A 27759-nucleotide genomic window follows, 5' to 3' on the forward strand; every position below is an offset into this window, starting at 1 on the left:
CCATGTTCCCTGTTTGGCTCACGTCCTTAATTTGGTGGTTCAGAAGTTCTTGTGCAGGTACCCGAGCTTACAGGATCTCCTGAGGTAGGCCAGGAAAGTCTGTGGGCATTTCCGCTGGTCATATAATGCCAGTGCTCGGCTGGCTGACCTTCAAAAGGAATGCAACCTGCCCAAGAACCGCCTCCTTTGTGACATGCCCACCAGGTGGAACTCAATGTTGGCAATGCTGCAGCAGATGCACACGCAGCAGAGGGCTATTAATGACTACGTGTGTTTTTATGGCACCAGAACAGGGTCAGGGGAGCTTGTCTTTTTTTCACCACTCCAGTGGCTACTGATCAAGGATGCATGCACTGTCCTGTCACCATTTGAGGAGGCCACGAGGATGGTGAGCAGTGACAGTGCATGCATCAGTGATACTGTCCCTCTTGCCTTCCTGTTGGAGCACATGCTTTGTGGAATAATGGACAGTGCACTTTTGGCAGAACAGAGGGAGGAAGAGGAGGACTTCCTTACCTCTCAAGGCCCCCTATATCCAGACAGTATTCCTGCGGGCCCGCCAATCACACAGGAAGAGGAGGAGGAGGATGAGGATTGTGTCAACATGGAGGTGGAGCCTAGCACTCAGCATCAGCAGCAGTCTTCAAGGGATTGTTTTCAGTCCCCAGAAACCCATGGACTTGTACGTGGCTGGTGAGGAGGTGGCTGTGGATCATGTCATCCTTAGTGATCCAGAGGACTCCGGATCGATTGCCTCAGCAAACCTTTGCTGCATGGCCTCCCTGATCCTGCAAAGCAAGCGAAAGGACCCTTGGATTCATGGTATCAAGGAGAGGGATCATTACTGGCTGGCAACCCTTCTTGATCCACATTAAAAGGGTAAGGTTGCAGGACTTATCCAGCCTTTGCAGAGGGAGCAGAGAATGAAACATCTTCGGGAGGCCTTGCAGAAAGGTTTGTGCAATGCGTTTCCAGAGCCTGGGAGGTTACAATTTCCTGGTCCTCCTGAACAACATGTTGCTGAGGCTTCGGTCAGTCACAGAAGGAGTGGTGGAGAAGGTGGCCGTCTAACCGATGGGTTCAGACAATTCTTTAGTCCGCAGCCCCAAGGTCTGATTGGTTCCAGCAACCATCGCCAGCATCTGATTTACATGGTGCAGGAATACCTAGGGGCAAGATCAGACTTGGAGACCTTTCCAACCGAAAATCCACTGGGTTACTGGGTCTTGAGGATGGATCACTGGCCAGAGCTTGCACAATATGCAGTTGAGCTGCTGGCCTGTCCTGCATCCAGCGTTCTTTCTGAACGCACATACAGTGCTTCTGGAGGCTTTTTAACCGATCACAGAGTGCCCTGTCCACAGACTCAGTTGATCGGCTCACCTTCATAAAAATGAATCAGTCTTGGATCACCAGCTACCAAGCACCTGATGCTGATGTAACCAAATAATTTTTCTATGAATGTGAGATCCCTTGAAGAATGCCTATTGCTGAGTGACTATCCTGTTATGCTGAGTGATTATCCTATTCCTCCTCAATGTTCATGTTGATAGCTTCTAAGAACATTTTTGTTTCAGGGCACCACCAGTGCCTATGGCCCAATTGTTCTGCCCCTGTTTAACAGGGGTGTATAATTATAATTTTTGCTGTAATATTTTGCATCAGGGCTCATTCTTGCGTTCAACTAGAATATCTGTGAGGGGATGCAGTGTTGTGGCACCACCACCAGTGCCTAAGGCCCAATTTTTCTGCCCCTGTTAAACAGGGGTGTGTAATTACAATTTTTTCTGTAATATTTTGCAGCAGGGCTCGTTTTTGCATTCAACTAGAGTATCTGTGAGGGGTTGCAGTGTTGTGGCACCACTACCAGTGCCTAAGGCCCAATTTTTCTGCCCCTGTTTAACAGGGGCATGTAATTACAATATTTGCTCTAATATTTCATAGCAGGGCCTGTTCCTGCGCTCAACAAGAGTATCTGTGAAGCTTTATAGTGTTGTGCCACCACCACCACCACTGCCTAAGGCCCAATTTTTCTGCCCCTGTTTAACAGGGGCATGTAATTACATCATTTGTTCTAATATTTCACAGCAGGGCTCGTTCCTGCACTCAACAACAGAATCTGTGAGGGGTTACAGTGTTGTGGTACCACCACCACTAAGACCCAATTTTTCTGCCCCTGTTTAACAGGGGCATGTAATTACAATTTTTGATCTAATATTTCACAGCAGGGTCCGCTCCTGCGGACACCAAGAGTAACTGTGAGGGCTTACAGTGTTCTGGTACCACCAACACCTAAGGCACAATTTTCAGCAGAGTATATAGGGCAGGCTGTATAGTATATACAGGCGGTCCCCTACTTTCAAACATCCGACTTAAAAACTACTCCTACTTACAAACGGAGGGAGACAACAGGAAGTGAGAGGAAATCTACCCCTAGGAAGGGAAATTCTCTCCTGTAAGTGTTAATAAAGGTTTCTCCATTGATGCTTTATCACCAATCTTTGTTTCGCTAATAACCCCAAATTTTCAAAATCCAATTGTCATTGGGACAGAAAGTGAGGTGAAATCTTCTGAACAGGGGCACAGACAGCAAAACAAATGTTACAGGGGTGATAACCGTTCCCTATGTTATCCAAAAAGCTTAAAAAAAGATTTTGTGGCTGGAGCTACACTTACAAAATGTACCTATTTCAAATGAAAAACAGATTCAACTTAAGAACAAACCTACAGTCCCTGTCTTGTTTGGACCGCCTGTGTACTGCTGTTCAGAGTATATAGGGCCTGGGGGCCCCACGCCTTTTCTTTTTTTAATTTGGGTGTGGGGTTCCCCTTAATATCCATACAAGACCCAAAGGGCCTGGTAATGGGCTGGGGGGATACCCATGCCATTTTTCTCAATAATTTTCATCCATATTGCCGGGGATCCAACATTACATTACAGCCGCAAGCAGTTTTAAATTACTTTTATTCCTTTAGAAATGTAATTTTGTGCAGGGACTGTTCTAAACACGGGAAACACTCGCCACTTTACAGGCATACTATAGTCACCCCCCAGGTATGATATTTAAAGGAATATTTCACTTTTATTTTTTCACTTTAAGCATTATTAAAATCACTGCTCCCGAAAAAATGGCCGTTTTTAAAACTTTTTTTGCATTGATACATGTCCCCTGGGGCATGACCCGGGTCCCCAAACATTTGTAGAATAATAACTTGCTTATTAGCCTTTAAAATTCGCACTTTTGATTATTCACATTCGGGTCCCCATAGACTTTAACGTGTTCGAATGTTCGCGCAAACTTTCAGTCCGTTTGCATGTTCTGCCGCGAACCGAACCGTGGGGGGGGGTTCGGCTCATCCCTAATCACTATCACCATTCCTGGGGTATTCTGACATCAACACCTTCTCTACTACACATTAGTACAGAGGCTCAATGAGTATATGGGCTTTAAGGAGTATAAAGATAGCTCACAATGCCATTTTTTGCATTTAATTTCTCATCTATGTTTTATCTGTGTTTTATATATGTGCATTTATATTTTTGTGTACATGTATATAAATATCTCCATTTTGTTATTCATTTTGTATTCTTTCATTTTTACCCATTTTTTAATGTGACATTTATTGTCATATTTATTGAAAGGTTTACCGATATTTGATTCCAGACAGTGTGTAACCAGTCAGGAATTAGTTAATGAATTAGTTATTTGCTACTATATACTTTATACTAGATATTTTATTTTATTTTATTTCACTTAAGCTATCTACCCACCATTTGATCACATTGGGCACTATGAAATGGATGAGATTGACCCATAAGGGGTTTCTACCATTTGAGTCAGTACACCATATATATGTATGTGAAATGGACATGTTCTGTAGGCTCTGAAGAAGAGGGAAATCTTGAAACACATTAGCCGATGTGACTACAAGTGTTGTGGATTTTCACATATGGATTTAAGCAGATGATTTTTTGATAATGCTATGACACAAGTATTGATTTGTGAGTATATTCACCTCTATTTTATTAAATAAAACATGTATTGAGGATAATATGCTAGGCCTATGCGCCCTCTGTGTTCTCCTATGCTTTTAGTTCATTTGGACTTCCGCAGTCTTTGGAAGGCAGTGAGGTGTGCATTATCCACATGTATACTAACATGCCAAGATACGAGTCTTATAACACATTGGGACTTACTGCACAGCGCAGGAGAGTGAACATTTTTATATGCTCACATACTGCTCACTGGCTGCCTGCTACTGCATACTGCTCACTGACCACCCTGCCATTACATACTGCTCACTGATTGCCTTGCCACTATGTATTGCTCACTGACTGCCCTGCCATTGCGTACTGCTTACTGACTGCCCTGCCACTACATACTGTTCACTAACTGCCCTGCTACTACATGCTACTCATTGACTGCCCTGCCACTAAATACTGCTCACTGTCCACACTGCAACTACATACTGCTCACTGACTGCCCTGTCACTATACACTATTTACTGACCACCCTGTCATTTCATACTGCTTACTGACCACCCTGGATGGGCGAACGGTTCGGCCCGAGCATAAGTTCAGGCCAAACTTTGGTTGTTCAGGTGTTTGGCAAACAATGCACATTATGCGATCTTTGCAGCAAATTTGAAAGCCACGGAACCCTGTTAAAGTCTATGGGACACTAACATTAAAAACTAAAAATGCTGATTTTAAAGGCTTATATGCAAGTTATTGTCATAAAAAGTGTTTGGGGACCCGGGTCCTGCCCCAGGGAACATGTATCAATGCAAAAAAAAGTTTTAGAAATTGTGTTTTTTTCGGGAGCAGTGATTTGATTGAATGAAACAATAAAAATGAAATATTCCTTTAAATATCGTGCCTGGGGGGTGTCTATAGTAAGCCTGTAAAGTGGCAATGTTTTCCCGTGTTTAGAACAGTACCGCAGCAAAATTACATTTCTAAAGGAAAAAAGTAATTTAAAACTGATTGCGGCTGTAATGAATTGTCTGGTCTCAGCAATATAGATAAAACTCATTGAAAAAAAACGGCATGGGTTCCCCCCAGTCTATTACCATGCCCTTTGGGCCTGGTATGAATATTAAGGGTAACCTGAACCAAAAATTGAAAAAAAAATTGTGTGGGCGTCCCCCCAAAATCCATACCAGGCCCTTCAGGTCTGGTATGGATATTAATGGGAACCCTGTACCAATTTAAAAAAAATGGCATAGGGGTCCCCCCAAAATCCATATCAGACCCTTATCCAAGCATGGAACTTGGCAGGCCACAGGAAAAGAGGAGGGGATGAGAGAGCGCCCCCCTCCTGAACCGTATCAGGCTACATGCCCTCAACATGGGGAGGGTGCTTTGGAGTAGCACCCCAAAGCACCTTGTCACCATGTTGATGGGGACAAGGGCCTCATCCCCACAACCCTTGCCCGGTGGTTGTGGGGGTCTGAGGGCGGTGGGCTTATCTGAATCCCGCAATGTAGGTCCATCTCATGTCGCGCGATGAGCCAAAAAAAGAAAAAAAAGCCGCAACAAGGCCAGGGGCCTTGCTGACCTCACATGCTGTTCCACGGGCAGATCGTTACCTTTCCTCCATAGGATACAGCCCGGCTTACCCTCCGGCTCCTTGCGGCTTACATAGCCTGGATTTGGAACTCCTTGGAACATGCTCTTGACACCTGTCATATCCCCATGAGACTCCCATTTTCCATGAATACATCTGTACTTACTGATACGTAAGCGTTTAATACTTTATTGTACTATACATTAAAGAGCCTGAAGGGTCTGGTATGGATTTGGGGGGGCCCTACACTATTTTTTTTTAAATTTGGTGCAGGATTCCCCTTAATATCTATACCAGACCTGAAGGGCCTGGTATGGATTTTGGGGGGACCTCCACGCAATTTTTTTTTCAATTTTTGGTTCGGGGTTACCCTTAATATTCATACCAGACCCAAAGGGCCTGGTATGGACTGGGGGGGGACCCATGCTATTTTTTTCAATGAGTTTTATTTATGGGCGGCACAGTGGTGTAGTGGATAGCACTTTCGCCTAGCAGTAAGAAGGGTCGCTGGTTCGAATCCTAACCACGACACTACCTGCCTGGAGTTTGTATGTTCTCCCTGTGCCTGCGTGGGTTTCCTCCGGGTACTCCGGTTTCCTCCCACACTCCAAAGACATGCTGGTAGGTTAATTGGATCTTGTCTAAATTGTTCCTAGTATGTATGAATGAGTTAGGGACCTTAGATTGTAAGCTCCTTGAGGGTAGGGACTGATGTAAATGTACAATGTACATTCATGCGCTGCGTAAATTGATGGCGCTATATAAGTACCTGAAATAAATAAATAAATAAATAAATTTATATTGCTGAGACCCGACAATTCATTAGAGCTCCGATCAGTTTTAAATGACTTTTTTTCTTTAGAAATTTCATTTTGCTGTGGTACTATTCTAAACACGGGAAAACTGTGCCACTTTACAGGCATACTATAGACACCCCCCAGGCATGATTTTTTAAGGAATATTTCATTTTTATTGTTTCACTTTAAGCATTATTAAAGTCACTGCTCCCGAAAAAATGTCTGCTTTAAAACTTTTTTTTTGCATTGATACATGTCCCCTGGTGCAGGACCTGAGTCCCCATACACTTTTTATGACAATAACTTGCATATAAGCCTTTAAAATTAGCACTTTTGATTTTTCATGTTTGTGTCCCATAGACTTTAACGGTGTTTGTGCATTTGTCTGAATTTTTTGCCTGTTCGCAAGTTCTGGTACAAACCTTACCAGGGGGTGTTCGGCTCATCCTTACTGACCACCTTGCCACTACGTACTGCTCACTGGATCTCAGAACACTCCATAAAGAGTAACTGTCCCTGCCTATTACTGTCACATGGGATGTTTACATAGTGAATGTAAAGGGACAGTGTAAAAATAAAATAAATAGGAAAAAAATTTTTTTAAGTGCCCCATCCCTCCGCACTTGCGAGCAGAAGCGAACACATATGTAAGTCGCGCCCGCAAATGTAAACAGTGTTCAAACCACACATGTGAGGTATCGCACCGATCGTTAGAGCGAGAGCAACAATTCTAGCACTAGGCCTCCTCTGTAACTCTAAACTGGTAACCGTTAAATGTTTTTAAAGCATCAGCTATGGGGATATTTAGGTACCATAGTTTTTCGTTAAATCCGACGGACAAAGTGCCACGCATGCTCAGAATAAATAAAGAGATGAAAGCTATTGGCCACTGCCCCGTTTATAGTCCCGACGTACATGTTTTACGTCACCGCGTTTAAAACGATCAGATTTTCCGAAAACTTTGTGTGACCGTGTGTATGCAAGACAAGTTTGAGCCAACATCCGTCGGAAAAAATCCTAGGATTTTGTTGTCGGAATGTCCGAACAAAGTCTGACCGTGTGTACGGGGCATTAGGCTTAAAGGGGTCCACAAATTGTGTCTTTTTCAATGCTCAGATAGGGTTGCATAGTAAGAGCTAGTATACTAGTGTTTTTATTTGAAGAGCAATCAGTGTTCAGATCATTCTTCAGAGAGTATTTGAAAGGCTTTAATAAAAGGTGTATCTCCTTACTTATATTTCTTACAGCCTGCTTTAACTCCCCCCCCACCCCCACCATTGTGCCACCACTATGTCCATAGAAATAAGATATACCTGTGCACAACGAAAAAATAGGAATTTTTAGTTCACATATCTTTCAATACAGGTTTGAAACATCTATCTTAAACATGTATTGCAATATTTGTGAACTAAAAATCCCTATTTTTTGAATTTCAGAAAATGCTAGAAAGGGTATATAGCAGTGTGCAGAGGGTACAACCACATCCAAGGTTGCTGGGCGCTTCCATTCAGGTAAATGGGTGGGGTTAAGCGGATAGTACTGCCTCCTGAAAGGGACAGCAGGGATCATTATTGCCACAATGCAATTGAAACCATTGAAGCTGCAACATACAGCATGTACACAGCCCTCTGCTGCCTTTGCAGTTAAAATGTGAAAAGTTCAGTTAAGGGGTTTTACTGCCCCCCGACCATTACTGTGCAGGTGCAAAGTGTACATCTTGTGCACCTACAGCTTTTTTTTTTCTTTTTTCAATTGCAAAAGTTAAAAATAGCAAAAAAAAAAGTAAAAATATTCTGCGCTTAGTGTAAATTTGGCATAAATTGTAACAGTGTTCAATAGTTTTGACAGTTGCACTCACTGTATTGAACATACCAATACATATACATAAAAAAAAGGAAAAAGTGTAGCGCTATCAATTAAACAGTCCTGGTTCTGCAGAAATTAGATATGAGCTGGGATTTCAAATCTCCAGACAGCTGCAACAGCTGTGTGGTCACTGACAGCTCATTATCCATGGAGGTAAGTACAGCGGGGACCGGGGGAGTGGGGAGGGTGAACTAACGCTTTAACTTTTTAAATCAAATGGACCAATCCTAAAACTGCAGTTATTTCAAATGCAAAAGAATTTGACTAAATTAGCTTATCTAGATATTTTTATCATGAGCAGAGTGTGAGATTTTAGCTCACAGTTTAACACAGCTGGAAAGAATAAGCTTTGTGGTAAAATTCTATTTTTAATCGGTATGACATCATTAAGGCCAAGCACAAGAAATTATTTCTGTGGTTTACAGATGGCTAATATATTTGCATGCACTGGAATGGGAGAAATTATTATAATGGGGAATGGCAGGGCGACAAAACTTACAATGTGATTTGTTAAACAGGATACTTTATTGCACAGACTGTCAAACATGTCAGGCAGCAAAATAATATGCCTTCTATGTTTGCATTTTTTTTCTTGAATAAAGCAGAAATTATTATAATTGAACCTTTTGAAGCTTGTTCTGTGCTTACCATAGTTAGAAAAAAAAGACAGAACTCTGTAATGTACCAGCACTTTGTTTTAAATGCTACTGCTTGGGCTTTAGTGGAAATATAACTGTCTTTGAAGTGGTTGCTCTAATTTATACCGCACTGTGAGTTTTCTTAGTGGCTCTGCAGACACTACATTTGCCTCAGGCACAAATATAAATGTATTATTTCAATGTGGCTTATCCAAAAATTCACAGAGCAAAGGCCAGCAGCCCTTAGCAGCCGATCAGAACTGAAGTATAAATGATTATATTGAATTACAACCTACTGTATGGATATCATGATTGTTATGCAAGATAGTGTCGAATTAGCATAATAGCATACAGCATTACTGTTGTAAGTTTCAGCAGCGTCTTTTTTAAAGAGAAGGTATTTACAAATATTGAGGGGTTTTATAGCTAAAAAAGTTAGGGTTTTGTTGTGGAAACAATTGAGAATTGTTGATGCTCAGAAAGTGGAACTGAAACATTCAAATAAAACAGAAAGAAAAATTTAGAAAAATTGCTATTAATAGTTAAAGCTCATCTCCAGACATTTACAAAAAAAAAAAACACACCTCCCACCCACCCCTAGCTGATCACGCCTTATGATTTAAAAAAAATAATAAAACAAGGTAAAGCCCCCCAATACTTGAAATGGTGGCCATGTAACTGGCTGTATCAGATTCTGCATTCTTCATCTCGGCAGAGGGAACGGATCCTTCATAGTCCGGCAGCACTGTCATTGCCTTCTGCTGATGGATTCTCCCTGGTGGCTGCTACAGGTGTCCGTCATCTGAGTCATTGCAGAGTTCTTTTGAAATGGCACTGTTACATCACAAATAAATGGTAAGGAGACCAGTCAGGGAATAGAGGAGACCAGCAATAAATCACCAGTCATTACAGAAGGAGGCATCAAGGACTCACATGGTTTCTCATGTGTGTCTAGCAGGGATATGGCTAGTCAGAGATAGCAAGGGAAATATAAATGAACCCCCTCTTTAACCCAATTTTGTTAAGTGGTTAGGGCAAAGTAATAGGTTCACTTTATTCCTATCTTCCTGAGTAGCATATATACTATGCATTCTTTGTGCTCCCCACTGCTTTATTCACACACTGAGGGACAGCCTTGTCAAGACTTAAGTCAGAGCTTATATGGGGCTGACTGTCTGGGCCAATCACTAATGATTCAGGTATGTACTTTGACGGTCCAGTGCCACTTTTTTAAAGGCTAATTAAGTTCATATTTGTATCTTGTATTTGGTCCTCTGTTCCCTCACATTGTTCTCCTCTCCAGAAAAGACAGCAAGGTGTTTGAGCTAGCTCATCCTTAGATGAATATTCTTCCAGAAATAGTAGGAAGTTATGTGCCTGGGACCATGCTCTAATATCTTCCCATGAGTTTTTGTATTTAGAGATGGGCCAAATGACCCCCTGTTCAGTTTACAGCAGAACTTTCGAACATCGCAAATGTTTGGACCCACATAATGAACCCCATTGAAGTCTATGGGACCGGAACTTGCCCATTTTAAAGGCTTATATGCAAGCAATTGGGCATACAATGGTTATGGGGGTCTGGGTACTGCACTGGGGGACATGTATCAATGAAAAAAAAGTTTGGAAAAAACATAATTTTAAATGAGCAGTGATTTACTGATGCTTAAAGTGAAACCATAAAAATGAGAAATAAAAATGAAAAACTCCTTTAAATATAGCGCTTGGGGGGTCCCCTTAGTCTGCCTGTAATGTGGCACATCTGTACTGCGTATAGAGCCTACTGCAGCAATAATGATATTTATAAAGCCAAAAAGATCATTTTCCATTCAAGCTTTTTTTTTTTCTTAACAATGGCCACTCCCTGCACCTGGAGGTAGTGGGAGTTGTTGAAGAAGAAGTTGTTGTGATGCAAGATGTAATCAAGACCATCAATGATGAAATCATTTAATGCCTCATCATATTTCTGGCTCCGCTGTAGGAGCGTCCGTACAGCTACGATCCCCTTGTTATGGGGTATGGAGCTGTACAGGGCCTCAACATCGATGGCTACCAAAAGTGAATTTGCAGGAAGGGTTATTTCCTCAATTGATTGTAACAGATGTATCGTATCCTTCAAGAAGGAGGGCATATATGTGACAAACGGTTGTAAGAAGGAATTGATAACCTTGCTCAGGTTTTCAGATATTCCTCCATTGCCGGAGACAATTGGTCATCCAGGAGGTTTTGTTTGGCTTTTATGGATTTTGGGTAAACTATAAAATGTGGCTACCCGTGGATGTTTAATCCAGATAAACTCATATTGATCTTTGGTGATAACCCCTCTTTTCAAAGCTGACTGAATTAGATCATAGAATTTAGTATAAGAGGCTTGTATGAGTTTTGTGGGAATGGTTTTGTACCACTCTCTGTTGTCCAAGATGTCTTGACAAATACATACGTAGTCCTGATTGTCCATCAGGACTACGTTGCCTCCCTTATCCGATGGTTTCATTGTAATTTTGCCATTATTACATAAAGCATTCACAGCCCTTACTTCTTCAGTGGTTAAATTTTTGGGAGGTGTTTTTTTATGGGGAAGTTTAGAGATATCTCTGAGTGTTTGACAAAAATCTCTATGCTTGGATTCAAGCTGAGAGGAGGAAATTTAGCCGAAGGTTTCTTAAAGCTTGTGGCAAGGTTCGGTGTAGATTCATTGGCATTCTCAAGCAGAGCTTCTAGATCAATTTGGTCTATCAGGTCTAGGGTGTTATTTTGGACCTGTAGCCTCTCTACTTGGTGGGTCAGAAGTTTATGCAGCTCCCACACAGTAAGTACACATTTGAGCAGTATGTTTTTGCGCCATCCTCGCCTCTAAACCTATACTTTATAACAAGGATTCTATGCTCGTTTGAGCTGATACTTTGTCTTATATATATATTTCAGACTAGTCGACTCGGTGTGGACATTGATCCTCTGAGCCTGACATAATTTGTGGCCAATCCCAGGCCAGGCCACAAACCATAGTCTATGTATAAAGGGCGATTTGGCGCAGCTTCATAATAGCCTCAACACCCATTCAGGTATACGTGGTTGATTTATTTTGTGTTTTTTTTTCACCTTTTTGCAATCAGTTTTTGGTGGGGGTTCCTTTTTCTTGTCTTTCCCCTCACTCACACACGGATCACTTTTTGTACCTCTTGGTTTCACTAGTCCTTCACTGGGTCAATGCACGCATGGTATGCATTACCTTTCACCTTTCTAGGCCACCTTCTTTATATAATTGTAGGTCAGCACCATACACTTCACATGTCACTGCAACTTTTTTCACTTTTCCACAATTTGTGATTGACATATGTTACTCTGACCCTCCAATCCATTATATCATTTACCCACAAACATTTTTACCCACTTCCCTCTTTATAACTTATTATTCATATATTCACCTACTTATCATTACCTAATAAAAATGTAGTTGCCAAGTACTTAGAGGCCACTAGCTGCATATATGGAATGCAGCTAGATTGATGCCTGCTAGTCGGTCAATTGACCATTGTCCTGGCTAACTATATATACATATACACATATTTTTCTTGATTTTTTATTTTATTTTCATTCATTATTTACCCTTTACCTACAAAATATATATATATATATATATATTTTTAAACAGCTGTTTTTGGTATAGGGATATAGCATTTAGTTTGTTCTTCTTTGGATCTCTGCTGCAAGTGTGGCCCTTCCCCTCAATCAATCACCTGGCCCCGATGGGGGGTGACTTTTCAGTGTGACTTCTCGTAAGCCACATCGGTGGACTACATCGGACCCTCCTCCTGGTTGCGGTGCCGGTAGAGTTGTGTTGGGACCCTCTGAGGGTGAGGGAGTGAGCAATTTTTAAAGGGACCTATATGTAGGAAGTTCCTCTTTCCTTCCACTGGACATACACTGTTGGGTAATTATATTGGGTGTACACGCTGTGGATTATTTCTGTCATATGCCAATGTCATGTTACATGTGTACTTATACCACATATTTCTCAACAGACTGAACCTCTGAAGAAGACCCCTAGTATTTGGGTTGAAACGCGTCAGATTTTATTTCTCATATTGTTGACACTCTCTGATGTCATTATGGAAATATGTCTGTATAGTGTATGTCAATTTTAAACAAAGTTTAAATACTTCCTACTGGAGCTAATATCTTAATTTCATGACGTGATTTTTTGTAAAATAAACTTTTTCAATTTTATACATATTTTGACTCGATATTTACATCTTGCTGCCAAAAAAACCCACCTTGGGGGATTCCTTTTCCTTTTCCTACAGTATCTGGAACTGCCTCCTCCCAGCCACATACTACAACCAATGGTCCTGGGGATGGAAAACCATCTGTTAGGGGTTAACATATGCTTGCTCTGCTTCAATGCCTCCAAAACTGCCAGAATCCTCCTCCTCATCCTTCTTCCTTTCCTCTTGTGTTTTCTGTGGCGTGACAACAACGGTGTCTGCATAAAGCAGGCCTTGAGTGCCCTGTCCATATTGCCATGCAGAGACTGCTCCAGCAAGAACACAACAGGGATTGTGTCACTGATGCATGCGTTGTCACAGCTCACCATCCTTGTGGCCTCCTCAATGGTGACAGTACCGTGTATGTATCCTTCATCAGCAATCAATGGCGCGGGGAAAAAAAGCTGAGCCGGCCTGAGCCTGTCGTTGTGCCATACTCACACATGTACTTGTTGATGACCCTCTGCTGCATGTGCAGCAGCTGCAGCATTGCCAAAGTCGAGTTCCACCTGGTGGTCATGTCAAAAATCAGGCGGTTTACAGGCAGGTGGAATTCCCACTGAATTTTATCCAACCAAGCACTGGCTGTGTATGACTGCCTGAAAAGGCTACAGACTCTTCTGGCCAGATTTAGCAGATACTCCAACCCTGGGTACCTGTTCAAGAAATGCTGCGCTATCAAATTGAGGACATGTGCCAGGCATGACTCATGTGTCAATTTTTCCTGTCTAAGGGTGGACAGGAGGTTTGTGCCATTATAGCACATCACCATTCCTGGCTCCAGCTGGTATGGCATGAACCACCTCTGGGCCTGCCCATGCAGAGCTGCAAGAATCTCTGCTCCGCCATTGCTCCTGTCCTCTAGACAGACCAACTGAAGCACTGCATGGCACCTTCTAGTCTGACACATTGCATAGCCCCTTGAACGCTTAGTGGGTACTAGTGGGTCATAAGACAATTCGGCAGACTAGGGCATGGAAGAGGAGGAGGAGGAGAAGGGGGTAAAACTGACAAAACTCGCATCATCACTACTAGCTGTATGGAGATGTGGCAGCACAACAAGCTGAAGCACTGAGCCCTGTCCTGCATCTTTTGGAGTTGCAAGCAGAGTTACCCAGTGTGCTGTAAACTAAATATATTGTCCTTGAACATGCTCACTGGACCACGTGTCAGCAGTAACGTGGACCTTACTGCTGACTGCCTTGCCCAACAATGCCACAACATTGCCTTCCACATGATGGTAGAGAGCTGGAATGGCCTCACATGAAAAGAAATAGCAACTGAGTACATTCTGCAAAATCACAGAAAGGGGCAGAATCCATCAGACGGAAAGGCCAGAGTTGTAAAGCCAACAGCTTTGACAAGCTTGAATTTACACGCTGGGCATGTGAGTGGCGGTGACTGTATTTTTTTTCCTGCTGCAGAAAATGGGTCAGAGAAATTTGCCTGCTGTAGTCTACAGTTGGTGGTGTGCTACTGGCAGACATGCTGCAAGGATCTGGGACACCCTGCACTGTACAATCATTCCTGTCAGTGGAGGCTGCTGAGAGATCATGAGGTATAGTGGGGGTAGACCGGAAAGGTAAGGCGTGAGGAGGAGCAGAATTGTGTCCCTTTTGTGTGGCTTTCAGGTGCTCTTGCCAACGGGCTGAGTGGTGGGAGGTTAAATGCCTTGTCTAGCATGTGTTGTAACCAAATGGCTGATGTTTTTGACATGCTTGATTTGCTTGAGGCAAAGTTTGCACATTGCAACAGTGCGATCGGCTGCACATGAGCTAAAAAAGGCCCAAACTGCTGAGCTGTGGGAAGTGGGTCAGGAGATAACAGCTCCATCTTGTGGAATAGGTTGGTTGCTCTCTACTCTTCCACGATGGCTGCCTCTTTGGGGTTATGCCTCACCCTCACTTTTCACCCTGTGCTATACCATCAGCCCTGTCAGTGGAGACTGCTGAGAGGTCATGAGGTATAGTAATGAGTAATGAGGAGGAACAGAATTGCGCCCCTTTTGTGTGGCTTTCAGGTGCTCTTGCCGACAGGCTGAGTGGTGGGAGGTTAAGTGCCTTGTTAAGCATGTGGTACCCAAATTGCTGGTGTTTTTGCCACGCTTGATGTGCTTGAGATGAAGTTTGCAAATTGCAACAGTGCAAACGGTTGCACATGTGCTAAAAAAGGCCCAGACAGCTGAGCTGTGGGAAGTAGGCCAGGAGATAACAGCTCCACAATGTGATGGGATAGGGTGGCTGCTCTCTAGTCTTCCATGATAGCTGCCTCGTTGGGCTTGTGCTTCACCCTCACTTTCCTCCTCTGCTCTATCTGGCACCCAAGTCACGTCAGTGACCTCATCATTATATTCTCCTCCATCCTCATTACCACTGGAGATAACTTGGCAATACGCTGCAGCTGGGGGAAAATGATTGCCAATTTGTTGTTTAACAAGTGTTCTCCCCTCTCTGTAGGCTTGTGTTCCTGCCTTCCTCAACCTCAGAACCAAGATCTGAATCAAGTAATGGCTGTGCATTGTCAAAGAGCAAGTGGCTGACACTGTGTTCAAATAATTCAGCTGACTCCTCCATGCATGATGCTGGGGCTATGACCAGAGTAGCTGTGGACAAGGAGGCAGAATAAGCCACCGTGGCAGCTGCAGAGGACTGTGCACTAGTCTCTGCTTGGGTGTTGGAGGATGAGGAGGATGATGATGGTTTAATAAGCCAGTCCACCACCTCCTCTGCATGCTGTGGCTGGATAGCACAGGCAACATCAGTAAACAGAGGAAATGATGCCCTGCCTGAGGACGGACCATGCTCACATTTGCCTGTGAACACATACGCTGCTGGCCCCCACACAGTGCCATGGGAACGTCTGCCTCTCCTTGTTGGCCTCCCAGACATGATGGGGGTGGGCGCTTATTAACAAAATGTAATAAAGATGTGGAAGTATGTACGTGGATGCACTTTATTCAATGGAAAGTAGTGTTTGGTGCATTTTAACTTGAGTACTTATTACACAGAAACACTCCACACTACAATATATTGCACTGACGCACGGCTATATACTGTGGTAAATGTGCACTAACGCACTGAAATATACTGCACTGAAATATACAGCATTAAACGTGCAGTAGCGCACTGAAATACACTGTTTTAAATGTGCAGTAATGCACTTAAATATACTGCATTAAACAAGCAGCAATGCACTGAAATATACTGCAGGAAACCTTCCCTGACAAAATAAACTGACACTAAATGAATGGTCAAACTAAACTCATGCTGCGCTATCACTACATTCACACTAAACTGATAATCTACACTGAAAATAGAATCACTATACACTAAAGCACACTAACTTGCTGGTAGCTCTGTTCTATTTCTTTCCACGCCAATATCACTCTGCAAATGGCCGCTATAGGGAAAATATTTTCATGGGGTGTGACTAAGAGCAATGAGCCATGATTGGCTAGAGTCATCATTACTTTCTCCAATCATGTCTGTGACAGTGCTTTGTGCCCTGATTGGGCACAGCTTTCATTGCTTCAGCCAATCAGGGCTTCCAATGCACTGTGGGGCAACGCAGTGCATTGTGGTCATTTGAAGGGGCCAAACAAATGGCCGAACATCCCCATAATTTGGGTGTTTGCTGAACGGGCGAACAGCCAATGTTCGACCCAAACTCATGCTCGGGAAAGAATGCTCAGCGGAAGTAAAAGAAATGGCCCTATGCCAGTGTAAGTAAATACTGGCCCTGCATTAGTGATCAGTAGGAATAAATGTGCCTGCTTCAATGGTTAATAGGGGGAAAAATGTTACTTAGGTCAGTGGGCCTAATTAATGCCCTTTGGTCAGTGAAATGAAAAAAAAAATCCCTGTATCATGTCATCATTGGTGTCAGTGAGATTTTTATATTCAGACCATCATTGGCATGCATGCAGGGCCTTCTCTTCGTGGAGCCACTAGTCAAAAGTTTAGCTCCATTTATACAACTTGCAAGGAATAGACACTTTTCTTATTGTGAAATAAACAAACAGCGTTTAACCGCTTGCCGACCAGCCACCGTCATTATCCCGGGAGCCGTTGTAGCTATATGTGGGCTCCTTTAAGCGGGATAGCAGGCATGTGCACGCACCTGCTGCACTGCGGGGGTGCCGATGCTCATGGCCGATGGTAGCGATGACCGCCGGCCACAAGCAATCGCAGGCATGAGAGGCAGAACAGGGAAGTGTGTGTGTAGACACACAAATCCCTGTTCTGTACTGTGAGGAGAGACAGATTGTTAGTTCCTAATAGCTAGGAACCATGATCTGTCATCCTCTCTAGTCAGTCCCCTCCCCCTACAGTTAGAACACACAGTCAGGGAACACAGTTAACCCCTTGATCGCCCCCTAGGGTTAACCCCTTCCCTGCCAGTGACATTTAGTGCATTTTTATAGCACTGATCGCTGTATAATTGTCAATCATCCCAAAAATGTGTCAAAAGTGTCCGATGTGTCCGCCATAATGTCGCAGTCATGATAAAAATTGCAGATTGCCGCCATTACTAGTAAAAAAATATATATAAAAATGCTATAAATCTATCCCCTGTTTTGTAGACGCTATAACTTTTGCGCAAACCAAGCAATATACACTTATTGCGATTTTTATTACCAAAAATATGTAGAAGAATATATAAACTGAAGACTGAGAAAAAAATTTGCTTTTTTTAAAAAAAAATGGGGATATTTATTATATCAAAAAGTAGAAAATATTGTGTTTTTTTTTCAAAATTGTCGCTCTTTTTTTGTTTATAGCGCAAAAAATAAAAACTGCAGAGATGATAAAATACCACCAAAAGAAAGCTCTATTTGTGGGAAAAAAAGGACGTCAATTTTGTTTGGGTACAGCATCGCACGACCGCGCAATTGTCAGTTAAATCAACGCAGTGCCGTATCGCAAAAAATGCTCTGGTCATTGAGCAACCAAATCTTCCAAAGCTGAAGTGGTTAAAGTAAGTGAAATACAATAATAATTACGTACCATAAAATATTGATTTGAATCCAAAAGATCATGTCCCCTATATCACCAAAATATAAGTCCTGTGCTCTCTTGTGCCAAAAATTTTCAGATATATCAATCACCACTTTTATCCCTCAAGTAGAAAGGAGGCTTACCAGAGTTTAACAACCACTTGTAAAAAGTGAGTTATACAATGTTTTTCTGTATAGTCTCAGCTCGCTCCAAACTCTTTGGGAATCGTTTTTTCAAAGTACGTCTTTCTCTCTTCAACCCAGCCAAAATGGAATGTATCATAATAAGAAAAAGGACTAAATACATTTACTAATAAATTCAAATGAGCATAGTGTAAAGTGTAAAGTTTATATATTTTAGCACTGTTTTTTTGAATGTTTATGTTTTGAAAAACCAGGGGGTGTTATTTTACCAGCAGCCTGAGGAAGTAGAGCTGCAGGTAAAGTGGATTATTTAAGGAATAGACACTTTAAAGAGTTAAGCAAGCCATACACTATACAATTTACTTTCCTTCAACCACGAGTTGAAGGAAAGAAAATTGCTTGATTTCCTCCATCAACATAATCAGTGTTCTTGGGGGAATGCCTCCTTCTGTGCTATTGTATTGTATTGTAGCGGCATATCATAGGGAAGAATCCAGCTGAAGTCTTGAGCAGCACCCACCATTTGGTTTTTAATCTTTGCTGGCAACTATAGCAGCCAGCAGTGATTGCACAAAGAATCCCTGACAAGTTGTTTGTACTGAAGTCAATCGATGAATTGAAAAAGAACCGGCTGAATTCTGATCTGTCTATGCCTGGCATTTGTCTATGATAAAGTGTTCAAGAAAATTACAATAATTTAGCCATCCTGGAAAATACTGTAAGAGAAATTTGTCAACAAAATTGGCAACTAATTCTGACAAACATTAAGAGGTTCTACAGTTTTTTTTTGTTTTTTTGTTTTTTTAATATATAAATACTGTAGCTGCTGACTTTTAATAAAAAGACACTTAAAGTGGTTTTGAGCCACTTAGTAAATTACATGCAATTCCCTCTGTTAGAAAGAGTCCTATGCTGCAGTGCATGCACTTTGTAAAAAATATGTCCATTTCTACCAGAATTCATAGCGCCTCTTGGTGCTCACGTGACTCCTCACTGCTCCCTCTCCCGATCTGACTGCTAAAGCTGAAGGGGCAGAGAAACCCCTGCTGACATCACTCGGGAGGAGAGGAGGAGAGAGCCATTAGCCGGGGATGGACGGGACAGGACTAGTGCGGCGCTGTGAATACAGGTAAAAATGGGCATATTGTTATAAAGCACAGACACTGCAGCATAGGATGCTTTCTAACAGAGGGGATTTCATGCAATTTACACTGTAATTTCAGCAGCGGGGGGGGGGGGGAGTATAGGAGAGAGGATGGGGGAGAGGCAGAGAAGAGAGCTGCGGTTGACTGTGGTGTCAGGGCTCAGCAGCCATGATAGACTGTGGTCAGTTTACAGAGGGGAGGGCAGAACCAGGCAGGATCAGCCAGGTATTTCAGGCGATACAGGGGGGCAAATTACACAGCACAAGCACTGTGTTGTTTAACATGCATTAAGGTAACAGGATCCAATTTTTATTTGTTAGGGTTACAGACGCTTTAACTGTCCAGGGATCCAGCGCTGTCCTCACCCGGGCTGATTCTTTTCTGGCCTTTAGGGCCCCAGCGTTGACCGTGGGAAGCTGGCTGTGACTACCCATGACTTCACCGCTGGCTCCCCTCCGCACATGCATAAGCTGCACTGTGCTCTGTGAGTGGTCCCTTCAGCCTCCTGGGACCTGTGACGTGTCCCAAGAGGTTGCTGGCAGAGAAGGGGAGCGAGAACGTCTGCCGGGATCACCTAGGCAATTCAAGTAGAAGTGGGTGCAGGTACATGGTGAAAATAGGTACCCACCCCCCCAAAAAAAAAGTGGAAGAGGAGGAGGGGAGAAAGAGAGAATCAGTGAACTTTCATTTTAAGGTGAAGTTCTGCTGTACTTGCTAATCCGACTTTTTTCTAAAACTATTTGCAATAGTTCTTGTGTATTTGTGACCTTGTCCTATAATTCTGAGCAGCCAGCTGAAACAGTTTTGCAAAGTTCTTCCACAGATTTTCAAGCAAAAACACACACAATTAAGAAGTGGCCAGGTCAGGTTTTTTTTTTTTTTGCTGTGCCACTTTAAAGCAACAAAAAGCTGAATCCATGATTATTATTGACAATTAAAGCTTTCTTCACTCGCTAGTCTGTTCATCTGTGACCAAACAGCTGATTTAAATGTTTGCCTGGCCTGAGACACCCTCAGATTTTGATGGCTGCAATATTTAATTTAGTTTGAAAAGTAAAATACATACTACTACCATAAACCACAGGAATGGACTGGCTTTTAAGGAAAACACTTTCAAACTGCATTCCCACATCAAGGACTTTTTAGCTGCCTTCTTGTGCAAAAGGTCATGGACAGATTACTTTGTTCAAAGGCTTAAGTAAAAGTGATCTAAAAAAAAGAATTAATGGACATAGAACCAAAAAAGGTTTACATGACTGACAGACCCTAGTAAGCTGAACACCGGGCAGATATAAGCACTGTATTCATCAATACTCCATTACATGTACAGTGCCTTGCAAAAGTATTCACCCCCTTGGCTTTTTACCTATTTTGTTATATTACAGTCTTTAGTTCAATGTTTTTTTAATCTGAATTATAGTCTAAGTTGGTGAAATAAAATTAGAAAAATAGATACATAAAACTATTTTTCAGAAATAAACAACATATAATTGGCATGTATTCACCCCCTTTGTTATGAAGTCCATAAAAAGCTCTGGTGCAACCAATTACCTTCAGAAGTCACATAATTAGTGAAATGATGTCCACCTGTGTGCAATCTAAGTGTCGCATGATCTCTCATTACATATACACACCTTTTTGAAAGGCCCTAGAGGCTGCAACACCTAAGCAAGAGGCACCACTAACCAAACACTGCCATGAAGACCAAGGAACTCTCCAAACAAGTAAGGGACAATGTTGTTGAGAAGTACAGGGTTAGGTTATAAAAAAATATCCAAATCTTTGATGATCCCTAGGAGCACCATCAAATCTATCATAACCAAATGGAGAGAACATGGCACAACAGCCAACCTGCCAAGAGACGGCCGCACACCAAAGCTCATGGACCTGGCAAGGAGAGCATTAATCAGAGAGGCAGCACAGAGACCTAAGGTAATCCTGGAGGAGCTGCAGAGTTCCACAACAGGGAGTGGAGTATCTGTACATAGGATGACAATAAGCCGTATGCTCCATAGAGTTGGGCTTTATGGCAGAGTGGCCAGAAGAAAGCCATTACATTCAACAAAAAACAAAATGGCACATTTTGAGTTTGCGAAAAGGCATGTGGAAGACTCCCAAAATGTATGGAGGAAGGTGCTCTGGTCTGATGAGACTAGAATTGAACTTTTTGGCCATCAAAGAAAATGCTATGTTTGGCGCAAACCCAACACATCACATCACCCAAAGAACACCATCTCCACAGTGAAACATAGTAGTGGCAGCATCATGCTGTGGGGATGTTTTTCAGCAGTCGGAACTGGGAAACTGGTCGGAGTTGAGGGAAAGATGGATGTGCTAAATACAGGGATATTCTTGAGCAAAACCTGTACCACTCTGTGTGTGATTTGAGGCTAGGACGGAGGTTCACCTATCAGCAGGACAATGACCCCAAACACACTGCTAAAGCAACACTTGAGTGGTTTAAGGGGAAACATGTAAATGTGTTGGAATGGCCTAGTCAAAGCCCAGACCTCAATCCAATAAAAAATCTGTAGTCAGACTTAAAGATTGCTATTCACAAGCGCTAACCATCCAACTTGAAGGAGCTGGAGAAGTTTTGCAAGGAGGAATGGACAAAAATCCCAGTGGTAAGATGTGGCAAGCTCATAGAGACTTATCCAAAGTGACTTGGAGCTGTGATGGCTGCAAAATGTGGCTCTACAAAGTATTGACTTTAGGGGGTGAATAGTTATGCACATTGACTTTTTCTGTTATTTTGTCCAATTTGTTGTTTTCTTCACAATAAAAAAAAGCATCTTCAAAGTTGTGGGTATGTTCTGTAAATTAAATGATGCAAATCCTCAAACAATCCATGTTAATTCCAGGTTGTGAGGCAACAAAACACGAAAAATGCCAAGGGGGGTGAATACTTTTGCAAGGCACTGTACTTATTTTTTATGCAAGCAGCATTTGAATTTGATGTGGAATCAGTTTTTTGCAACCATCTCTACAGTCTCTACAGAAGAGCTCAGAGTGAGGGTGGGAAAAGCAGCACAAGGAGAAAGTGATCTGTCTGAATGAGCGTCTAGTCTCCATCCATCTGTCCATTTTTCAGATGGATCCAAGCTGAGCCACAATATATGTCTATGGGCAGGTAGATGTAAACAGATATACATCTGTTTACTTCTACTTATATTCAAGTTATGTTACGCCTGCAGAAAAAAATGGACAGGGTTTGCATGCTTTTCCATTTTTGCATACATAAACTGGGTGTCAAATGGGTGTCATCCGTTTTTAGGCAAGAAACATTTTTTTTGTTTGTCCACCTTTGACTTATTTCTTCAACTGCTAAAAAATATGTAAACTCAGCCGAACTGACGATGGATGTAAGCTGATGCAAAAGGATTCCGATTAAGATAATGCTCATGTGAAAGGAACCTTGGGTTACCTGCAGTGCAAGCAACTATGCTAATAGGAGGAGAGAGCAGAATAACAAAGAGATGAGCTCAACAGTGTGCTGCTTCTCTTTTCACTGTTTAATTAAAGGGTGAGGCTGAGAACCTGTAAGGGAGAGTGAAACCGAAGCAGAGAAAAAACATGTCTCAAACCCTGCTAGGCAAGGCTTTGTTGTGTGGCAGAGCTGTTTAAACCTCACGGCAAGATGGAAAAAAGACAAATTCAGGCTTTAAGGTTATTTTTTCTTGGCAACATACCTTTATAAACAAAAAAATTCTAGGTTGTTTTAATTTACTTATTCATATAATACCAAGAATGTAACTAAATTCAAAGCAGAATTTTTGACTTTTATAGGGGCCTAGAATCACAAGGCTCTGCATTAGTCATTACCCATGCATTCACTCAGGGCTCGTTTACACTTGCTTCAAAATGTGGCATTAACACACTTTTTTAATGTACTCTGAATGCCAGTCAAAGCTCCTGTAACTAAACAAAATGGTACACTTACAATTCTGTTCATTTTGTTGTGTTTGCTTTGCTTCAAAAACTGTACTCCATGTCACTTTCTTGATGCTTCAAAGCATCTCCAAAGCCCACATAGAAGTCTATTAAATGCTTTCTAAGAGCACTTGCAGATTTTGAGAGGCTTTTATTCAGTTAGCTACTCTTTGTTTTCGAGGTTTTGCAGGTATGGAATATCCCAGCATGCACTGGGAAACCAACAAACGAACTAGAAAGATGTCATCAGCAGTCACTTCCAGCTCATGTACAGTATATATATTATGGAAGTGTCTGGTGCAGACATCTCATCTAGTGTGCAGCGTGGAGCAGCAGGAAGGTGAGCAGGGTCCGGACTGGAGAGGAGAACCTAGCAGATGGCAAACATGATGTGCAACATTGGAACATTATAGCAGAAGGTGACAAAGAGAGAAAACTAAGTGGCAGAGGATCAGCAGAACTGGGAGACAAGAGCAGGATAAACTAGCAGATGTCACATGTGGTGGGCAGTGTGGGAGCAGTATATCCGGAGGTGAGGAGAGAGAGGGATATCAACAAACCAAAGGATCAGCAGAGCTGGGGGTTTAACACTGAGCAGGGGATTAGCAGAGCTGGGGGTTACTTCTAAGCAGGGGATCAGCAAAGTTGGAGGTTATTGTTGAGCAGGGAATCAGCAGAGCTAGGGGTCACTACTGAACAGGGGATTGGCAGAGCTAGGGGTTACTTCTGAGCGGGGAATAAACAGAGCTGCGGGTTGCAACTGAGTGGAGGATCAGCAGAGCTGGGGGATACTACTTTGCAGGGATCAGCAGAGCTAGGGGTACTAATAGGATGGGGATCTGCTGAGTGAGGGTACAAATGAGCTGGAGATCTGCTGAGGGGGTACTACTGAGCCTGGGGTTTTACTAGGTCCCTTTAAAACAAATAAAAAATCAACACACACCGGACATTTGTGAGGCTTTATTAAAGTTTCAAAAACACATCAAAGAGACATCACTGAAGCATCAAAACACAACAACAAAGTATGATGAAGCGTTTGGCTTTTTAATGTGTGTTAAAGTCAAAGCATGTGTAAATGAGCCCTTATGGTCTAATTTTCCAATCTCAATGAAGCATGCACTGGGTCCAATTATGGGTAGAAGATGGCCCTTCGAGTGAATTAAAAAATTAACTTTTCATAGAATTAAATTTAAACATATTAATCTTATACTTACAGTATACGGTAGGCTATATCATTTTTTTTAACAAAAATGGATTTATACTTTAAAGGATCACAGCACCTAAAAATAGATATTTTTCAAAGCCTTTTAACATCTCTACCCCCCTAGGTCACATACCCAGAAAGTAAAAAGTAAAGAAATCCTGCTGTGCTGTCTGCTGTCTACTTGATTCTTTTGCTGACATTTGTTTCAACATTTCACATCAATACTGGTTATATTGAAATACTGAAGGTGCTTCCATTTTTAAAGTGGAACTAAATTTTGATGTGTAAGTTTTTGCTATAGTGTGAAAATATGCACAGCATACTTGCACATTATGGTACACTTCCTAGTGTCCCTCCTTCAGCGACAACCGGTCCAAGCTTCAGGTTCCCCACCATTCATTACTGTGATTCCAGGTCCAACATGGCTTCCTTTTGGCCACTAGGTGAGCACTGATGTTACATGGGCACAGAGGTTACAGTACAGATGCTTCTCATAGATGCTGCAAATGAGCCAGGACTGCACATTTTCCACGTACACACAAAAAAAAAAAAAAAATTGGTAGGATCATAGCAAATCATTTTTTGGGCAAAACAGACTCTGGGGGTTATTTACGAAAGGCAATTCCACTTTGCACTGCAAATGCACTTCCAAGTGCATTGAAAGTGCACTTGGAAGTGCAGTCGCTCTAAAGGGGTAGATCTGAAATAAGGGGAAGCTCTACTGATTTTATCATCCAATCATGTGCAAGCTAAATTGCTGTTGTTTATTTTCCTTGCATGTCCCCCTCGGATCTACAGCGACTGCACTTTCAAGTGCACTTACAGTGCAAAGTGGATTTGCCTTTAGTAAATAACCCCCTTTGTGTGTCTCTTCTGTCAAGAAAACTCTAATGCCCCATACACACGGTCGGATTTTCCGATGGAAAATGTCCGATCGGAGCGTGTTGTCGGACATTCCGACCGTGTGTGTGTGCTCCATCGGACATTTTCCATCAGATTTTCCGACACACAAAGTTTGAGAGCAGGCTATAAAATTTTCCGACAACAAAATCCGATTGCGTCAATTCCGACCGTGTGTGGCCAGTTCCGACGCACAAAGTGCCACGCATGCTCAGAAGAAATTCCGAGGTCTGGTAAAATTAGCGTTCGCAATGGATACAGCACTTTCGTCACGGTGCAATGTAAAAAATGGTTTAATACAGCGCACTCTCTTCTTTATAATGTGAGAAGAATGAAGTAGTGTTGCTGCTCATATTCACACAGACTTCTCACAAACTTCTTTCTTTATTATTTATCGGGACTCCCTCAATATATTTGGATTTGTCACATCTGACAAAATTATTTTTGGGTTGTTGTCTTTTTTTTTTTTTTAAAGGCTGTTTTTTTTTTTTTTTTAGGTTTGTATTTTTTCAAGGCTGATCTTTGTTTTATTTTATTTTTAGTTTTACTCCATAATATTTTTTGTGTGTGTTTTGTGTGTCAAGTTACCACAACACCATTGATATCTTATATTATTTAATCTCAAGGAGGTTGCTTGGTGTTGGTGTCCCTTGTTAATTTCACATTGTACTTTAGAAATGTACCTGAATCCTCACAAACAAACTGTCCTTTTTGAAGGAAAAAACACATAGGAGAGTATAATTGAAACAAATAATCCTTTATTAAGGGCTCAGAACCAAACAAAGAGGGAGGCAACGCTGGATAAACAGCAGAAATTGGCGAAACCTTGGACCCCCAGGGCAGACATCAATTCTTTAACATCAAAATTGGTGGCCTGAGGAGTCCTTATCTGAGGGAGTGCAGTCTGGTCCAGAAGTCCCAGAGATCTGGAAAGCAGCAGATGACATCTGTGTCCCCAGGCTGTGGTACTACAAGAGGCTGGATCTTTTGCCAGACCAGACTGGACCCAGGGTCATCACTTTCTGGTCTTCTTTCCATGCTTCCTTCCTGGCTGTGGCTCTGGTGTTGGAGATGTGTCAGGAGGAGTAGTAGGACCTGGAGGAGGAGGAGGACTAGTAGGACCTGGAAGAGGAGGAGGACTAGTAGGACCTGGAGGAGGAGGAGGACCATGTGTGAGATTACAAATGTGGGTAGCAGATGTTATTTGGCCCCTCAACCCCTTATTGAGAGCTTCCAACATTAAGGACTCACACAGGAGTGGTTGGCCCTCCTCCATCTGCAGCATTTTGCAGGCAGTTATGCAAGCAAAGTCCTCCTCCACAGTGTGGGGGGGTTCTCAGGGCCTCTGTAGCCTTCCAAAAGAGGCCTATGGCAGCCTCCTCCAGGGTACTCCTCTTCCTGCCACTTTGTCTTTGCGGGTGTAGGGGAGGGACCTGGATATCAGGCAGCCTGCTTGGCCCGGCCACCTCCTGGCTGAGACTTCCCTGTGTATGAAAAAGGGACATGGTTTAAGTCTTTGCTTCATTAATCACAATCATAACTTCGCACTCCAAACTAACATCTATTTAACATCATTGATTGGACAACCAGAAATATTTATAGGAATGCTATACCTGGCTCAAGCTGGGCTCCTCCACATGTTGCTGCCTGGAAGGCCCAGGTTGGGTGTCAGAAGCCTCAACTGGGGTGGAAGGAAGCGTGGAAGGAAGACTGGAGAGTGCTGGCCTGGGTTCAGTCTGACCTGCCAGAAAATGCAGCCTGTCATAGTACCACAGTCTGGGAACATAGATGTCATCTGCAGATCCAGATCTCTGGGAATCCTGGACCTTCTTGTGCTCCCTTAGATAAGTGCTCCTCAGGCCACCAATTAGGATCTTCAAATAGGTGATGTCTACCGTGGGGACCACCGTCTTCACAAATTCCAGCAATTGATCCAGTGCTGCCTTCCTCTTTGTTTGGTTCTTATAATGTGGGTGGTTTATCTGCCACAGACAAGGCAGCTCCCTGAACATATCAATGAAGCTTGCCATAAAGTCGTTATCTTTCAAGATATCCATTTTCACTGCAAGACACAACACAAGACAAACCCTAATGTCAGCCTAAAGTCTTCTAAACTTGTGCAAATACAGGCCTCAATCTAGAAGCAGCATAGGCCCAATGTTAAATCTTACCTTCGTTATTACGATCGGCGCCTCCGATACTCCTTCCTCCGCTCACAGATCGTATGTACTACGCATGCATGTTACGCTTTATACACACTGCGCATGCATGTAACTCCGCCCGCCCCTGATGTTCTTTCTA

The sequence above is a fragment of the Aquarana catesbeiana genome, linkage group LG10 (assembly GCF_042186555.1).
Source record: "Aquarana catesbeiana isolate 2022-GZ linkage group LG10, ASM4218655v1, whole genome shotgun sequence".
In the NCBI taxonomy this organism is placed as follows: Eukaryota; Metazoa; Chordata; class Amphibia; order Anura; family Ranidae; genus Aquarana; species Aquarana catesbeiana.